A 20,864-nucleotide genomic window follows, 5' to 3' on the forward strand; every position below is an offset into this window, starting at 1 on the left:
TAAAACGGAAATAACGATATTCAGAAGTTAGTTCAGGGTCCACTTATAAGTTCATAAGCCCTCGTTTGTAGAAATCGGTTCGGAATTACTCGTCAAAAGCAATGCTCAAACTAATGTGTGTGTGTGCGTGTGTGTGTGTACAAGACAAGGAAGCCAACAGTTCCTGTGAAATTTGCCTTATCTTTCTCGTTAACTCATCGTTGGAGCAACGCCTTGCAAACGTAGCTAGGGTATTTTGAATTTCGGGAGGCATCCTGGGGACCTCATTCAGGAATAATGAAAATTTTATTTTTAGTTGAGATATGTCTAATTATCCACAATGTGGCGTAAGCCCGTTCGTCAAATGAAATAATTAACCTTTACAGTACAACTCGTCTCGTTATTCTACACCCGATTAACACACCGCCTCCTAGTCCGTGAAAGACACGATACTGAAATTGTTATTAAATATAATAAAATAATTCGTGTTTCTTATTTTCTGTGTGAATGAACTTTATTTGTCGTTTGTGGATATAGATAGATTTTAGGTTACCACAAAAACAATTTGAAGGCTTATTTTTGGTTTATGAATGGCAGATTAAAGTGGGCCTCGACTGCCGACCCACAGTCTTTTGACAAAGCTTATTTGACTGATGACCCAGGGCCAAATTCGGTTATCGTATCTAGTCGACAAGTGGTCGGGACTAATAATCGAATGCGCTTGATTTTCGAACTATTTCCGAAATATAGTTCCGACTAACGAACATTCGGTTTCGAATATAGTCGGACTAACTCAGATAACCGAAGGTGGCCCTGGCATGCGAGGCTGTAGCTGCGGGGATTGCTCCGAGAACATCCAATATCGCGGCAGTTCTCACATACCCGAACTAGAGATTATCTCCGAGGTTCGGCGGTAAATATTCTCGGGGAATTATCGAATTTAATCGTGAAACAAACGTTCAATTGGCCTAAACCACCGGTATGCGTGAATGAAATCGTGCACGGCCAGAAAGTCCCCATTGAAAAAATCGCCTGCACCGGCGTGAACTTAACCGGAACTGAGCAGAAAATTTAAGAACACGTGGAAGAGGCCGACTCATGCACAAATGATCATTTTTTTCATTGAATAATCAATTTCGAGCGTAGATATTTAGATCTAAAAATAGCGATTGACCTAGATATTTGGAGTCCTTTACAAACCCACCACGTGACCTGCCGGGATAAAAACGGCGGGAGTTAGATTTTGAAATCGGAAATCAAGTACAGATATAGTTGTGTGAACTAGTCACCGGGCACTGATCAACCAAAAGTGAAAATGTTCTTGGATTCGATTTTGGTTTATAGCTGAGTAAAGGAGTGTTACACGTAAAAGGTAATTTTAAACGGAAGAATTGACTCGGTCAAAGTAAAAATATCAGGCTAGCTTATCAATGAATTGCGCAATGCTTAACGGCGGAGGTCTTCTACAGTGGCCATTTTAGTTGTTCCGGTGAGATATTATCATTATCCCGGGGTTACTCGTCCTATAATCGTTCTACGCTAGTGGCTACCCCACATAGATTTTAGTTCTTTCTTGAATTTAGGGCTATAGATGAAATAAAATATACCGTTGACACTCGAGTTCAGAGTTTGAAAAACGTCACTTGTAAGCAACAAAGGCCATCTAATGGTGTTTGGAAAAATAATCATTAAATTATAAGCTATATCGGGCAGATTGAATACCACGAATATAGCAGATGCTATGAAAACCATCCTCGAAGCCCCGTTCTGTTTATTTTGATTATCAGTTTTGGGACCGGTTAGATTACTTCTAGCCTTTTCGTGACTTTTTAACTTCAGAATCATGATTACGTTCAATATCGGTACAAGTGCAACTGGGAAATATGTTGAGAAAATATTTTTTAGAAGACTAGCTGTCACGGGTTGATTATAGATGTTTTTGTGATTAAGCATACGCTTACCGAAGGTACATTCATTAATGATGTACACAATTGTCCTGTCTTGAGTCCGTAAACAAAGATCCACCGTCCACGCGATGAAGAATATCGCAAAAACGATGTTGCATTGCTTTAACTTCCAAAGTCTTTTAGCCTTTATTGGAAAACAAATGTTAAACGCTCGGTCGAACGTCACTAGTACAGTTAAGCTGTTACGAATGTAAAATGTCCATTTTAATAGCAAATTGCCCGCTATGTATAGTTCCGGCGCCGCTTTCGCACCGTCTAAAAACACCCCCATTCTTCCGTGGCGGCTGATTCTGAGCACCCAATTCAACTGATTGTACATAATGGTTCCGACGCTAGCTAAATCGTCAAAGATGGCGAGTAACATAAGTATGAAATATGAAGTTGCGGGCTGGTTTAGTTTATGTAAACGGTACAAGACGAAGACTGTGATCATGTTAGCGAATAAACCGAACCATCCTATTGTACCTATCACTGTAACACAGACTAGATTCCATATAACGCGTCGTGTCGGGAAACATTTTTCAGCAACCGATTCGTTGAACCACTGAACACGTTCCATGACAGGCGTGTACCCTACAATTTAGACGCGCCGTCGAGACAAGCTTGTCATTATATGCGACGTTTGTCCTCGGTGAATGCTATCTGTGAGATTCTGTGAAATGAATGGTAAAATGAAACATATATCTATCCGTTCATACGCAGATTGAGCTAGCGGTTTGACAACCCGAATACGAATAAATTACGACTAGTTGAAACACGTCTAGCCTTCATAATTCCGACTAACTATTAGCCTTACATGGCGGATCCAGGGTCAGAGGAAGGGTAAGCCCAATGGGCCTAGTTTCCAGGCTTCACCGTAATTTCGTTGCTGACATTAATCATCATCAAAAATTCGAGATTATGCTTTCATGTATATCACGATACTTTGAGACAACCGATCTTGTCGGCTACATAACCAAAAATACATTTTTGATATAACTGTGATACTATTATATAAACACTTTTTGGTTTAGGTTTAGTTGTTTCGTTTGTGTGTTAATTTTGATGCTTTGTTGACTAAGATAGATAATCTAATCAGCGATGGTTGCACAGCCCGGGATCCTTGTTTTGTCCTGTATAATCCTGTAATGTCCAAGAAGACCAAAACACGATGATGATTAATTGTTGATCATTATGATTGTGAGTCTTAAGCCAGTAAGTATTAATATAATGGTGGAGAACCCGATATTTTTCCATGAATACTATTCATTATGGTTCTTCTTTCTTTCTTTTTTGATCGAATAAGATATCAGACAATACGCACGAAACGTATATAATCCTTAGATAAGTCAATTAAAGACTTCATTAAAGTACCAAAATTAAGGGTACTGTTTATCTCAAAATTCTCAAAAAATTTTGGATAGGTTGCGAGTCCTCAGGATAGAAATCATCCTCATGTTGTCAGCCAGTATGGCGTTCCAAATTTAGTGTAAGTAAAACCAATGTGAATGCATTACAGTAAGATTGCTCGGTAATCTGCCAACGGTCTTTCGATTTACCGTTTTCGCTAGCATATTGCATCATCACCAAAATATCGTTAAATTTCATGCTTACTACCAATTGTAGGTCATAAATTAAATTTGAACATGATATCATTGACCACGCACGTACCCACAGGACTGGAAACCTTTTTTTCGGTAAGGTTGTGACTCTCTGATACTACAAAGTACCCGCTGAAAGTGCATGGCGATATATTTTATTTATTTAATGAAAACCTGTGTCATTCGACTAGTAAAGACAGCTCTGGGTCATCTGAAACAGATACGGGTTAAAATGTAACCATTAACCTCTGACGTCATAATGGTGCAGGAACTCCTGTAATTAATATCCCGATAAACTTCCATACTCTCTATACCACCAAAATCCCGAATCCGCGATGTTGGCTATATATCGGAGATATGAATAAAAATCAGAAGACATTTTGCACGATACAGTCGTTTATCTTTAAAGGAATTAAAACACATGGTGTCATCTACAACAAGAAAACTACCTGAAATGTGAGTAATAGGGATAATGGGCTTTCATACCAAAGGTCGAAAGGTCGAGCTCATAAAAAATGAAAAATATGAAAATAATAACAATTTCTATTTGAATTAGTAGCGAAACTCATATAAAATGAAAAATAATTCTCGCACACTCGAATTTATTTTTCATTTTATATGAGTTTCACCCCTAATTCAAATAGAAATTATTATTATTTTCATATTTTTCATTTTTTACTCACTAGCCCTTTCAACCTTTGATATGAGAGCCCATTATCCCTGTTACTCTTAAAATATTTATATACATGAATAAAATATATATGAATAACATATAAATTGATAGATTATTCAATATAAAAGTGTGAGTAAAGTGTGAGCTCTTATAGAATAGATATAAAAGTATATATTTACAACATTATTTCAATATTCATATTTTTGTGAGTTAGATTTTTAAACATTAAAAGTGTTAGTAAAGTGTGATTGAAATAATACATGATATAAATCATTGAACTTCTAAAATCAATTTAGTTAAAAAATATGTATAATAAATGGAATCAGAACAACCACAAACTATCAATATTACAAATAACACTGGTGGTGTTATAAATATATACTACAATAAGTGTTCTAAATGTGAATTAGATAAATTAGCTTTAACAGAATTTAGTAAGCGTAAGATTAGCAAAGATGGTTTTCAATATTGCTGTAAAACTTGTTTTAAACTATATACCAAACAATATCGAGAAGATAATAGAGAAGCTTATAATGATTATATGACAGAATATATGAGAGAAAGATATCAAACAGATCTTAATTTTAGATTAAAACAATGTTTAAGATCTAGATTAACACAATTATTCAACAAAGAAACACATTCAGAAGAACTATCTAATCTATTGGGTTGTTCAGATGAATTTCTCAAATCATGGATTATATTTCAATTCGATGATAAAATGAATATAGATAATTATGGTGAATACTTTCATATTGCTCACGTGTTGCCGATTTCTAAATTTGACATGAGTGATGATTATAATAAGAAGCTAATATGGAATTGGAAGAATCTAAGACCTTTAGAAAAGAAGGAAAACATAATTAAATCCAATAAACTAGATTTACAGTTATATTTAGATCAACTGGATAAAGCAAAGACATTTGTTGAATTATGGAATAGTATTTCACAGAATCAACCGCATTCTGAGGTTTTGATCAGTGGTTAGAAAGCTGGCAATTCTATTTGAGCTTTGTATGTATATAATACATAGCTTTTGCTTACTACTAAAACATATGTTGCCAAATATATCTTGTTTTCAATTCTAAAGAATTAATTAACTTCATCATAAAGAACATCTGTGCAGAAGTAATTAGTTTGGTCGAACGTGCGCCACGTTGGCAGTTAGAAATCAACTTTCACATACATAGTACGTATTGGATATTCTCTCTCAAAACACAGTTTACAGTTCTAAATCTAAATGTAAGTACATATATTATGAAGTAGGGAAACCTTTAGACATATTTAAGTACAGTAATTCATTTTCACGACATCTTTTAGATTAAAATGGAATACAGAGATCAACCAGAAATTCTAAGCCAACCAACGGATGAGGAACGATTGCTACTGGATAGTGAAACTCAGGAATCAATAGAAATGGAGGATGAAACTCTCGTAATTGACGAACAAACTTCACAAAAATTACAAGAACATTTGGACTATCATCAAGAAATGGTGAAAATTCTGAGTGATGTAATACATAATAAACAATTACCGCGCGAACTACAATTACCAAAATTACCAGCAACGCGACTTAAATTGCTATTGGGACTCGAAGAATCGAAAACTAAGAAAATGAGTGGATATATCAGCGCCGGTTTTGAAAGAAAACTGAGAAGAGTAGGTAGATTAATAAAATATGAAAAATTCAAAATATTAGGATTAGCATTTAGTGAAGTAGTAAGATATTTACCAGAAATTGAAGAAATGATTGGAAACAATCCAGTAATTAAAGAATTCTGGACAAAATTATAAATTATAACACTGAAGGTCTTTGTAATATAGATATCAAAAATGTAATCTCGATTGTATATATCTGTTTCAATATTGTATTGATTACTGTTAACTAAGCATTGCGCAATAACCGGTCCGATTGGACCGCATTTCTATTGTTCTCCATTGTTCTATTATTGATCGCTAAAATTTACATAATAAATATATGTGTTTATGAAATAATATTTCCACCAGTCGTTTCTTTGAATATATTTTCAGTTTTAGGATTTATTATCGATAATCCGAAATGACTTATTTGGACAGTTATAGTTACTGCTCCTATAGATAAACAATAGTAGTGAGATGGTGCCGTACGGCACCCACATGGTGATAATCTAAATCCTAATTTAAATAAAATATAATAAAAAAACAATAACTTCAACTAGCTAGTGAATTCTATTATATTTTTAATATTTTCTTTTGGTAATTCTAATTGACATTAGATTGAATAGATTTTGAATAGATTTGAATAGAAATTCTTTAACTTTAACTAACCTAGTCAATTTAGTATTAACCTAAAGAGATACTGGTATCATTTTATGATACTTATAATATTTTTTTTTGCTTTTTTTCTCTAATATAAATGTCAAAGAAATCTAATAAGAATAGTATTGATATTGAAAAGACATTAGATGATTTGGGTATAAGTGATAATAAAGATACAGTTGTAACTAATTGTGCTCAAGTTAATTGTAATATAGATTATGAATACTATTTATATTGTAAGCATCATCTTGAATTATTAATTGCTGGCGGGAAATCTAAGGATTTCTTGGGAAAAATAATAACTTTTCAAGAATTAGATGCTATGAAACCAGATAAAGTAATAAAATATTTTAAGATTTATGAAGAGGCAAGATTAGCCCGAATAAATGATTCTATTTCAGATGGTATTGTCAAATGTTATTCTAAGTTATGTAACCAGTTAATACCAATTGATGATGAAAATAAATTATATAGTGATTTGAAAAATGACTACTTAGTTATGACTGAATTACAAAAATGGGTTGGTTATGCTTCATTTCAATTAGGATCGGTTATGACATTAATTTCTACTGGTGTCATAACATTTTCGAACATCAAGCCTATGGAATATAAATCAGGTAAGAACGAAACAGATGACGCTGTACTACAACCAAACGTCGAAACAGAAAATGAATCAGAACAAAAATTAACTAAAATAAATGAGTGATGGCGTTAAGAAGAAGGTTAGATCCGAGAAACAAATTAAATGGGCAAGAGAATTAGGTAAAAGATCTTCAGAATCAAAAAAAGCTAAGAAAAAGAAATTAACTGATATAAATCAATCACAGACTTTATCTGATATTGATTCAAATAATAATCCATCTGATTCTTCTAATGCTGGAAGTAATTATAAATTACATATTACAGTTGGATTAGTAACAGTTATTATATTATCCGGTGTAATATATAAATCAAAATTCAAATCTGATGATAAAGATGATTCCAATGATAATAAACCTATTATACCAGAAAATAAGTCAAATCATAAAACCATTGAAACTAAATCTAAATTATTATTAATGGATTAAAATAAGATGAAAATGGAACAATATTTAAGAGATTTATATTATAACCCAGAAAGTGAAGTATCATATTCTAACGTTTCAGAATTATGGAATAAAATTAAATCTGATAATGAAAATGGTGCCGTACGGCACCGACATGGTGATATAAAATATAGTGAATTAAAATCATGGTTACAAAATCAACCAACATATCAAATCCATAAGAAAATGGATAAAAATTATTAAACGAGAAAAGTTATGGTTTCATATATTGATCAACAATGGCAAGCAGATTTAATTGACATGAAGAACTTAGAAGAATACAACAAAGGGTATTTCTGGATATTAAATGTTATAGATATATTCAGTAGATACGCATGGTCAATTCCAATCAAAAATAAAACTGGTATAGAAGTAACAAATGCATTTAGAAATATATTTAAAGAAGCTATTCCAGATAAGATACAATTTGATGAAGGTAAGGAATTTTACAATAAAAATTAAAAAAAAAACTATTATCTGATAACGATGTAGAATATTTTTCAACACATTCAGATAAAAAAGCATCTATTATAGAAAGATTTATAAAACATTGAAAACTAGAATGTGGAAATATTTTACTGCTAATGAAACATATAAATATATCGATGTGTTAGATGATTTAGTGAAAGGTTATAATAATTCTAAGCATAGTTCTATAAATATGAAACCTATACAAGCTAGAAAAGAATATAATTCGGAAATAGTTTGGAATAATTTATATGGAGCATTTGTTACACATGATTTCGGTGAACCTAAATTTAAAATAGGACAACACGTTAGAATATCTAAATATCGAAAAACCTTTTATAAAGGTTATACTCCTAATTTTACTGAAGAAATATTTAAAATTAAAAAGATAATATTAACTAAACCTTTTGTTTATAAATTAGAAGATATAAAAGATGAAGAAATATTAGGTTATTTCTACGAACAAGAATTATCACTTGTACCAAATCCAGATGAAATAGAATACAAAATAGAAAAAGTATTGAAAACAAAAACTCTTAAAGGAAAAAAGTATTCTTTGGTGAAATATAAAGGATATGATGATAAATTTAACGAATGGATTTTATCTAGTAAAATTAAAAGAATAAATGAATAAAGATTTATCTATATTTGAACCGCATAATATGTTAGTTACTGGAGTAACAAACTGTGGTAAAACACATTTCATATTAGATTTGTTAGAAACTATTTATAAGAATCATTTTGGTAATATAATATTATTCTGTCCTACTTATGAAATGAATAAAACATATAATAGAGACATAGTTAAGATAAAAAAGTTTATTATATTAGATCCTAAAACAGTAAAAGAAAATTTAGATAATTGTATAAAAATAGCAATTGATACTTATAAAGGATCAAATACATTATTCATTATAGATGATTGCGCTAATTTACATGATTCAAAAGTTAGAGAAAGTGAGTTATGTGTTGTGTGTTTAGCTTTCTCTGGAAGACATTTTGGGATAACAACTTGGGTTTTAAATCAAAAATATAATTCAATTGTGAAAGACTTTAGAGAAAACATTAGATTTCTAGTTTTATTTTATAACAAAGATAAAAAATCTATGCAACAATCATTGGAAGAAAATCAAATTATACCTACTGAATTACATGATGAATATATGAATAAATTAAAGAATAATAAAGGTTCAAAATTATTACTGAGACTACAATTTCCATATGAATATAGATTTATAAAATAACTATTTGTATACCTATGTATTAGATACCCTAATACCTGATACCCTATTAGATACCCTAATACCCGATACCCTATTAGATACCTTAGATACTTAAAACCCCCTTTTTTAAATAAATATTATTTATACAATTTTTAACCAATTTATTTTTATTTTTTCAACTAATATATGAATAAGTTTGAAAATAATAAAGGTTATTTATTATTACTGAGGTTTCAATTTCCATATGAATATCAGTTTATAAAATAAGATATTTTATGTATTAGATTGTATTAGATATGTATTAGATATGTATCAGATACCTTAAATACTTAAAACCCTCTTTTTTATTTACTATTATTTTATACAATCTTCAACTAATATTATTATTTGAGTTAAATATAATTAATATCTTAATCACTTTCACTATCATACCCTAACAATTTTCTCAAATTCTCTACCGAATCTTCTTCTAATTCTTCATTATTTTTATACTTATTTTTCACCCTTTTTACCGAATCTTCTTCAAATTCTTCATTATTTTTATACTTATTCTTTTTACCGCATCATCAATAGTTACTACTTTATGTTTCATAGAATCTTTATTATCAATATGCTTATCTGTAACTATATCACCATGTGGGTGCCGTATGGCGCCATTTTCATTATCATCTTTATTAGTGTTTGCTCCTAATATTTCATTTATAGTGTTTGATCCTAATATTTTATTAGCATCGGTTAAATCTAATTCAACTTTATTAGGTGTTGCTAATAAAAAATCTTCATATAATTCTTTACCATTTACTTTTTTATTTGAAACAAATTTTGTAACATATCTAAATGGGTGTTCTATAAATTCTCTTAAACCAACACGTTCTATAACATTAGTAATATGTGAATTTGTATTCATATGTTTATTCCAATTTGATGGAGCGTTTGAAAATTCACCTTTACAATAATCACAATAATTTCTATTTTCACTAACATTTAATATTATTGCATTATTATATGTAGAAGGTATTACATTATTAGATGTAGAAGGTATTACATTATTAGATGTAGTAGGTATTACATTATTAGATGTAGTAGGTATTACATTATTAGATGTAGTAGGTATTACATTATTATCAATTACATTACTTAAATTATCAACAACACCACTTTTATTATTATCGATTTCTATTAGTTTAGTTTTATAAATTTTGAAAATAGGATCAAATATCAAAGCTATATTACAAGGTATTACATAATATAAACCATCATTATTTTCATGTGTATCGATGTATGGAATATGTTTATATACTTTACCACCTTCCATTTATTATATAAATATTTATTAAAGTTAAAATTTTAATACATAACACTATCTAATTGTGAATTTACAATATTTAATTGCGCGTCAGATATAATATAAATGTGCATTTTGAAATTTAGACTTCCTTTTTTCTTTGTCATGAATAATTGTATTCCATCTTTAGTGTTTTGTAATTTTTTTCCAGAACCATGTAATGAATTATCCTCTGTTATTCTAAAATCTAACCATAATGCATATTTATTACCGGTATAATAATCAATTTGATTAATGTTACAATTTTCAGATGATTTTACTTTTTCATTCATAAAATGTTTTCTAATTTCTGGCCATTGATCTATCATTCTCATTCCTTGACAAAATATTTTATTTGCTATTCCTTCGATAGTTATTTCTACTTTTGTTATTTCAGGATTATAATACTTATCAACCTGTATTGCACCATTAGTATATGTTGCAATGGTAAAAGATATTAATATACCTTTAATAGATCTTCTCGGGAAGTTAATATTCTCATTAATAATTTCATCATTTGCATTAATAGTTACAGTTTTAAATTTATCAATATAATCATATAATAATGAAAATCCTTGATTGTATTGAGTTTGAATTATACTTGAAATATTTTCATCAGTTACTGTGTCATATTCTAAACATATATTCGATAATTTATAACTCATATCTTTAACAACGCTAGATAATACAATTTCATTAACAGGAGCAAATGTTATTTCGAATATAACGTCTTCTTGAATTGCGTATTTATATAAAGGTGCATTATTATTTATCAATTCAAAGTCTAATGGAATTTTATATTTGCTTCCATAAATCTTTTTTATCAAATTATCTACAGCATTAGTTACTACTGCATTATTGGCTTCAGATCTTAATTTATTTTGGTTTTCTGATTGGATGCCTTGAAATATCATATTATTTCTATTTTCTTTAGTTAACCATAAATCTTTATAATGCATAAATAAATTATGATCATCTAATGAGAAAACTGTTTCTGGACCAATCTTTATTGTTAACTTTTTAATCAAATATTTTCCAACATTATCAACAACATAATTATTATTATTACCGATTACTTTTATATCGGCTGATCAATAAATACTATTTGGAACATAAAAAGTATTTTGTGTTAATCGAGGGATTCTAACATATAATCATCGGGATTAATATTAGAAGGGTTATGAGTAATTATATGATGTGATCTTTCTGCTTTAATAGCATTAGATATTCTATGATTCTTAGAAGGATTGATAAAACTCCCACTCATTTATTTAACAAAAAAATTAATTATTTATTTTTTATCATGGTTACTTGATATTTTTTGATATCATATCTACTAACCCAAAAATAATAGCACTTACAACTGTAATTAAAAATAAAATAATATGTTCAGCAGCAAAGTTAATAATGTTTCCTGCAGATTTCAATATAAAACCAACAATTGACGCAATAATTCCTGGCAATGCTGCAGCAGATTTCTTTGATAGTTCCCATAAATATTTTGCTAATTTCTTTAAACCATCTTTAACTTTATCTTGTATAGAATTATTATCTGGGGGTTTATCTGGTTTATTGGGAGTAGGAGTAGGAGTAGGAGTAGGTTTAAAAGCATTTGATATTGCTAAACCAATTGTTGTAAATAACATAGTTACAGCTGTTAGAATTGAAAGAATTGTTATTCCTTCAAACTTAAATAATAATTTTATTCTATCTTTCAATGATATTTCAGAATTTGGTTTAATCAACAAATCTTTAACAACAACTTTTAATCTATTAATATTATAATCATATGATTTTAATGATAATTTAATTTCTTCTTTTTGTACTTCTAAATTATCTTTTAAATCATCTTTTTCTTTTTTTAAACGTGATTCTTTTTGCTTATATTCTATTTCATCAATTACTTGACGATCTAAATCAGACTTTAATTTTTCTATTTCTTTATTTTTATCAGTTAATTCTTTTTCTAAATTGTTAATTTTAATATCTCTTATACTTTTATTATGTGCAATTTTATCAGCTTCATTTCGTATACTTATTATTTCTCTAATTGTTTTTTTTAGAAAATATATTTAAATCTTCTAATTCTTGATCTGTTGCAACAAGTAATCCCTTAGGTAAAAGTTTTTCAGTTTGAACTTCTCTTGAATTAGGTTTACTAGTTTCTGGTTCTAAATTATCTTTAATTATTTCAAATAATTCATTACTTCTTTTTTTAAATACTCTTATATTATCATCTATTTCTTTTTGTGTAACATTAGTTATAACACCATTAATGATTTTCTTAATTCTATCTGATTTTTAATCACCAATACCAAGTTAAAGAGTTGATTTTTCTACTATTTTACTTTCTATTGTCTTTTGATTAGTGATATTAAGAAAATAATCCGAATCATCTTTCACACGATAATAAAATTCACCATCTAAATATTTCAAATCTTCTACTAAATAATCCATACCACTATCTGTTATATTGAAACCAGATTTTTTTAATATTGGTTTAAAAGATGATTTTAAATTTTCATTATTTATTTTTTTTTCCTGTTAATTCTGGTACTTCATTTTCAGTTCTTATCATTGCATGTGTTTTATCAATAAATTCAGGTGTAGTTTAATTAGAATTACGTCCTGGCTCATTACCATCATTACTGAAACTTGTTTCATCAAAATTAAGTGGTTGTTCATCACTTATACCGGGAGCGTCACCAAAAGTATCAATTCCAATATCTTCTCCACCTTTTGCCATTAACATAATAAAAAAAAAAATTTAAAATATCATATTCCTCCGATTACAATTCCTATACAAGTTAAAGCTAATTTAGCATTTTCATGGGATTTATTATCATCATTAGTTTTAATTATATCATGTTGAATATTATCGGTTCTTATATTTTCTGATGTATTGTAATCTTTAATTTTAGAATCATTATTTAATTTAATATTATCAGTTTTAGTTTCTGTTGATTGAATGTGTTTTTTATTTTTTTCACCTTCCATTAATTTTGGAGCAGTAATTATCTTTTTATTTATATCATTTAATCCAAATGAATTATTTATTGTTGCAGTTTTAATTAGATTATTGTAACCAATTATGTTTCCCATCTTTAATACTAAATCATTAGAAATAATTAATAGATTAGGGCCTATACAATAATTTAATCTAATATGTGATTTATCTAAATAATTTTGATATCTTACAATGTTTTCCGGAATCGATCTATTTTTATCATTGTGAATTGAATCTTCAAATAATACTTTAAATTGTTTCTGTGCATCGAATGAAGTGTTATCATTTCCAATTATTGGGGATCTTGTTTCAACTTGCGCACCTAAAATACATATCAAATAAGTTCTAATAGATTGATTTATTCTTTGTATTCCAGCTTTAGTTAAACCTTCACTATTTTCTAAAATGAAATTAACCCAACCATTATTGTTTTGTTGTCGTATATTATTATAATATTTTGGTAATTCATTCCAATTTAGTGTTCTTATATCTGAATTTGTTATTATTTTTCCAAATTCTTTAGTATACAATATTCCTAATCCATCCATTGTTCCAATTTTTGCTCTAAAATCTTTATTTGAATTAATATTAAATTCAATACATATTTTATAAAACTTAGAAAAATTAATATTATTATTCAATTCTTTATATTTAATTTTGAACTTATACCGGTTAAAACACTTGAACTTAATCCTAATACACCAATTGATATAGCTAAGTGTTAATGGACTGAATATTGCTAGAAATGTTATTACATAACTAATTGTAACCGAACCACTTATAATCAAATAATATATAATTTTACTTTTTAAATATTTTTTCTTCTTTATCTTTAAGTCACTTTCAAATTCTAATATTTGTTTTTCTAAATATGTTTTTAATTTAGTTTTATTTATATCATGAGGAATAATATCAATATTATCAACTTTATCTTCCATTTATTTAGCAAAAAAAATTACTTATTAGTAAACTTATAAGCAACAAATATAACAATAACAGTTCCGCCTAAAATCCATATTATTTCATATTTCTGTTGTTCTTTACTTGAGGTATAATAATCTGATATTGTAGGTTTATGTAGATGTAATTTTTCTTTATTTGTTACGGCGTTATATAAACTCATTGCATCATCAACTGATTGAAAATCTCTATGTGAAATCTTCTGATCATATAATTCCTTGTTAATATAATCCATATAGTTTTGCCTCTTTTCTCTATATTCTTCCGCTGCTTTATTATATTTTTCTAATGCTAAGTTATGTCTTTTTTGTTCTGTTAATGAACCATTTTTATCAATATGCTTGAATAAATAACCACCACCAGTAAATGCTAAAGCGTTAACAATTGCCGATCCTATAATAGTTATAACTGCAGAAGCCATTTATTTAGTAAAATAATTACGCATTTATATGGGAGGAATATATTTTTGATTTTCTAAATAATCAATAGTTAAATTAGATAAAGTAACTGCTAACGTTAATTTTAAAATATCATTTATATCAAATCTATCAACATTAACACTGCCCATTTTGAATACTTTTTTTAATAACATTGAATAACCAACAGTTCCAACTGATAGTAATGCTCCATTATATAATCCAGTTATTATCCACTTATTATCACTCATTTTTTTATCAAAAAAATTACTATCATCAAAATATTTAGTTATCTTATTTATGATTAATTCGACATTTATTTCATTACTAGTTTCATTTGTATATATTTCAATTATTATTTTTTTAATATCATCGATGATAAAATCTTCATCTAATTCATAAAATCTTAAAGATTCTCTAAAATTAAATTAGTAATCTTTTCTACATTTAAAGTTTCTTTATCTATTGTTGTTTCATACTCAAATGTTGTTTCATTAGAAAATGCAATATTTTTGATATGTGTAATTACATCATTAATTTTAAATTTCATTTCTTTCTCACGTTTAAAATCAAATCCAAAACATATACTCGGTCCAACAGTTATATTCATTTATATAGTGCAAAAATTACTCTCTACATCTTATAACTAAATCATAAATTACAGGAAAGTTAAGTTATTCAAATCAATTAAGTATCCATTGTGATTTTTAATTTCTAATCTAAAATTATTAAATTGAGAAATGCATGGTTTGAAATCACATTCTGTTAAATTATAATTTATTTGCGTTCCAAATTGTTTAACATTTTTTAATGGTAAAATATTTAATATACTAGAATTACAAATTGTATCTTTAGTTGCTTCGAAAATTTTTGTAGGATCGATTAAATTGCAATAAATATAAAATTGTGTAAAAGGTAATATATTTGAATTACCATCTACGTTTCCTGTAACGGTATCTGGTACAATTCCTAACAGTTTAGCTATAGGTTTTTTTTTAACCATAAATGCATGTTGACTTTCATCATATACCTTTATTTTAATTTTATTTGTGCTATCACTTTTTATAAATCTAATTAAAAATTTATCATCTCTTCTAATTTTCAACCGTGCTCTACGATTGATTTCTTGAGCTAATGTTTCTAAATTATATAATCCTGGTTTTAAAGTTAGATGAAACCATTTATCTACATTTCTAATATGAATTAAAACAGTATTATCTTCAATAGTTTTATCCGATATATTATAAAAAGAATTACATAAACTTATATTTACTAATTTTAAATCTACACAATTTTTATATGCCCTATCTAATTGAACTAGTAAATTACGTGATTTATAATTTGTAAGTTTTCTAGAATCAACAAATATTCTGTATTCTTTTAATTCTACCATTTATTTTACATATTTTATTCGAAATCTATTTCATGGTGCCCCTTTTCATTCTTACCTTTGTTAACGAAATAGAAATCTCCAGAACATAATTCTTCTAGATCTTCACTTGATAATCTATGAAATCTATCTGGTAAATATGTTCTGAATTTATGTGTATTTCCTTTTAATCCTTCATATTCTAAGTGTATAACTAATTTATCTCCATAGTTATTAGTAACTGTATCAATATTTGTAATTAGATATTTCTTATGGATTGTTAATTCTGTTAACTTCTTAAATTTATAATCTACAGATTTTACATTTGTTATATCTTTAATTCTATCTAGAAATGATTTGTTGTTCTCACTGTTTGCTTGTTTACTCTCCATTTATAATACATATTTTTATTAAAATTTGATTAACACGTTAGAATTCTTTTCATTATCTCGTTCTCTTTTGTTTCTTCTCTTTTAAATTTTAAGTATTCATCTAAATTGCAACCATAAGCAACTGTATGAATTCCATCATCCAGAATATATCTTTTATCATCAAATGGTTTAGACTTATCTTTTTAATTTCTTCAATAAACATTTCATGATCTTCAGATCTTAAACATCTCATTTTATGTTTTCTAACTTCTTCATTGAATATACAATTGATGTAATCTTTGAAATGAATATTCTTTTCTACTACACTTTTGGTTATTCCTTTTAACTTTTTAGATTCATGTTCTTTAGTTTTATATGAATACTTTTTAGATCTAATACCGATGAATTCAATCATTTCTTCACCACCTAATTCATCTTTGAATTTACCGGGAACTTTTTTATTATCATTGCTAAACAATTCATGATCTTTAGGATAGTTACTAAAATCAAAATGATGTTTTAATGTTTTTAAATCATCTGTTATGTTATCAGTTTTTATCTTTAATATGTAAGAATCGGTATCAAAATATAAGATTTCTATATGTTTTTCTCCAAAAAGTGGTTGCAATACATTATAATAGAATTCATACATTAGTAATTTTGATAATTCTAAAACTGATGCGCCAACATAGATTGGTTTATTAAATTTCATTGATGTTCTTCTCATCTTAACTACAGCTAAATTTTCATCAAATATTCTGTTACCAATGAACTTAGGATATGATTGTAAATGCCTTATCCTTTTACCATTACTAACTAACTCAATATCATTTCTATTTCTAATATTTTCACAAGTCTTACCATAGAATGCATTATTCATTAACTTGAAGAAATCTTTTTCGAAATCAGTTTTAGCTTTAGTTCTCTGTTTGGTGCTAAAATCCATATATTTTTCTAACCACTTAGATTGACTAAATGAAATATATCTATGTACTTTTTTTAGGATCATTCCTTGATTCAAATAAAACTTTGACATTCTATAATGTACTACATAATTATATTTATCTTCTTGAGTTACCATTAACTTTTCTGTATGAATATGATTTTCGGGTTTAATTCTTTTTTGGTAATTTGATAATTCTTCATGAGTTACAGTTTTATGTTCGGGACAGTAAGCTAGATTTCTAGATTTAAATTTTTTATCTTCAGGATATTCTAAATCTACAACAAAGAAGTAACCAGTATCTGAATCATCTGCAATATCTAGAATTCTTTTCTTCCAATCAAATTTATCATTATTTTCATTCTGTAAAACTTCAGTTAATTCAAATACTCCATAAGGTTGTGGTTCCATCATTGCCCAACCATACAAATTATTTGCATCTATATATAATAACTTATATCCGGGGTTATCATTTACATTGAAATATCTATCACCTAATACACCTGAAACTCCTCCTCTTATAGATTTTTCAAATAATAGTGATTGATCTATATTTGTTAACAAATCCATTTTTATATCTGTAAATTTTAATCCACAATCCCATGTTAAACCTGGACTAGAATAACAATGACAAGGATCAATGTTAAAATATTTTAGGTTTACATCTCTAAACCTTTCGAATATATCGGTTAATAATAATACATCTGATTCTAAATATATATCTACTAATTGCCCATGATTTTCTATTTTGAAATGATTCCAAATATTCAATGTTCTATTATATACTTCATCTTTAACATATTCATTTTCTAATTCATCATAGAATTGTTCTTTCAATAATTCAGTTATATTGAAATCATTATGTGATTTATAAAATGAATATGGAATTGCTCCTTTATATCTTATTAATTGAAAATCATCATTATTTGGGTAATATTCTTTTAATATCTTTAATTCATCATCAACTAATGATTTTGATAAGTTATCTAATGAACTATTTAAAAATCTATATGAATCTATAAATCTTAGGCAACCAAATTGGAATGATATATAATTCTCAGAGGTTTTAGCTAACATTCTAAATTTATAAGTTGGTATTTTATCTTTTGATCTATTTGAATTTAATCTTTCCATTTCATTATTAATTTCTTCTATTTTATGGCATAACTGTTTGATGAATAAATGTGCATCATATCCTGATAGATTATGAAATATAACTGGTACAAAGTTAATTTTCTTAGCTTGTAAGTTACAATTCTCATGTGCAGCGCCTCTAAACTTTCCATTCAAATGATCATGGTCTCTTACTTTTTTATCTCTAAAATTAAATATCTTTTCACAATAATAACATTTATCTGCAAACTCAAATGCTTCTTTATCTTCTTCTGTCATTATAATTTTTATATTTGTATTCAATAATTTACTAAATCTTATTTCATATTCAATTAATAAGTCACAAAAATGATTGATAACATTTTCATTTCTATAATCATAATATTCACTTTCAATTAGTTCTGGATAATCAGATTTAATATATAACCCGAAAGCTGCGGCTGATTGATGAATCTTTTTAATTGTATTTGTTTTTGGTGTTTCATCTGAAAAATCATTTTCATTAGAATTTAATTTCTTTCTTTTATAATATATTTCTTTTCTATCTTGATCAGTTAATTCTTTATTTAATGATTCAAAATCTCCATATATTACAAATGGTACTTTATTTTTGTAATCATATTTTTTGAATTCTAATATTTTATCTTTTTCATTTGGTAAAACTAATTTACAATAATCATGATTTTCACATAATTGTTTATGATTTAATAATGTACTTTCATTACTGAATCTATGTAAACATTTTCTACATAGATATATTTTATGGTGATCATTTTCTGATTTAAAAAATAAATCGATTTGTTTAATCCACATATAATGATTCTCATAATATAGTATATCTATAACATCATTTGAATCATAATCTTTTGATAGATATAAAGGTTCTAATGTATAATGTTTTATATTGTTACCTTTTGTATTTGGTAATTTGATTAAATCAAATACATTTATTCTTAAATTATTATCTCTTTCTATCTTTGGGATGTTTTTAATTATAACAGGATACTTATCTATCTTATAATTATTTTCAAATGGTTTATAATGAGTTAATCTAAAACTATGTGTAATATCTTCTGTTGGATGTAAATAACTTATAATTGTCCATAGAAAAATTTATCATCTTCATTTTGTACATTTATTACAGCATTAGTTTTAAATGGTAGTTTAATATAACTCGATGCTTCAATATCTGGTTCTTTATAATATGATACATTATTTTCATCTATTGGTTTCGATTTAGTTAACTTATTATATTTTGTGTTATAAACATGTTAAGTCATAAATATTATTTCATCAAATATTAAACCAGATCCTTCAAAATATTTCTCTTCTATTTTAGTTTTTACTTCATTATAACATTTATCTAATTTATCATCTATATGTTGTTTATATATAATATGTTGTGAATGAGAATTTATATTATATATTGGTTTATCTTCAGATTTTATAAACTTTACTTTAACTGATATACTAATTTTAGGGTATTCAACATCTGTAATTATTTTTATAATATTTTTCATATTTTCTAAATGTTTTTTATTTTCTTCTAATGTTTTTCCTTTATGAAATTTAAACTCGATAGCTGCTGGGCCAATATCACTTTTAAATGCTTCGGTTATCTCTATATTTTTTTTATTATCCAATAAATTAATATATTTTCTTACATCTTCCATGTATGGTCTTTTATTGTTTAATTTATTTTTTATGCTTTTAATTGTCTTCTGTTTCTTATCACTATCTTTATCAAAATAATCTTCACCTAAAATATCATTATTCTTATTTCTAATATGACTTTTAGATTTTAAATGTTCATTATAATATCTTTTATCACTGAATGATTGATTACATGTATCACATTTGTATGTTTTTTTTTCATTCTTTAATTCATCTAATTTAGTTTCTAATATATCATCTTTATATTCTAGTTTCAATTTATTCTCTAAATGTGTTTTAGTTTTATTGTGTCTTGCTTTTTGGGATTTATCTATATTGATATTACATGTTGGGCAGTAGTACTTATTTGCTTCCATTTTAATACTAAATTTTTTATTAAAATTGATTTTAGAAGTTCAATGATTTATATCATGC

Source organism: Tubulanus polymorphus, chromosome 6 (genome assembly GCF_964204645.1).
Source record: "Tubulanus polymorphus chromosome 6, tnTubPoly1.2, whole genome shotgun sequence".
Lineage (NCBI taxonomy): Eukaryota > Metazoa > Nemertea > Palaeonemertea > Tubulaniformes > Tubulanidae > Tubulanus > Tubulanus polymorphus.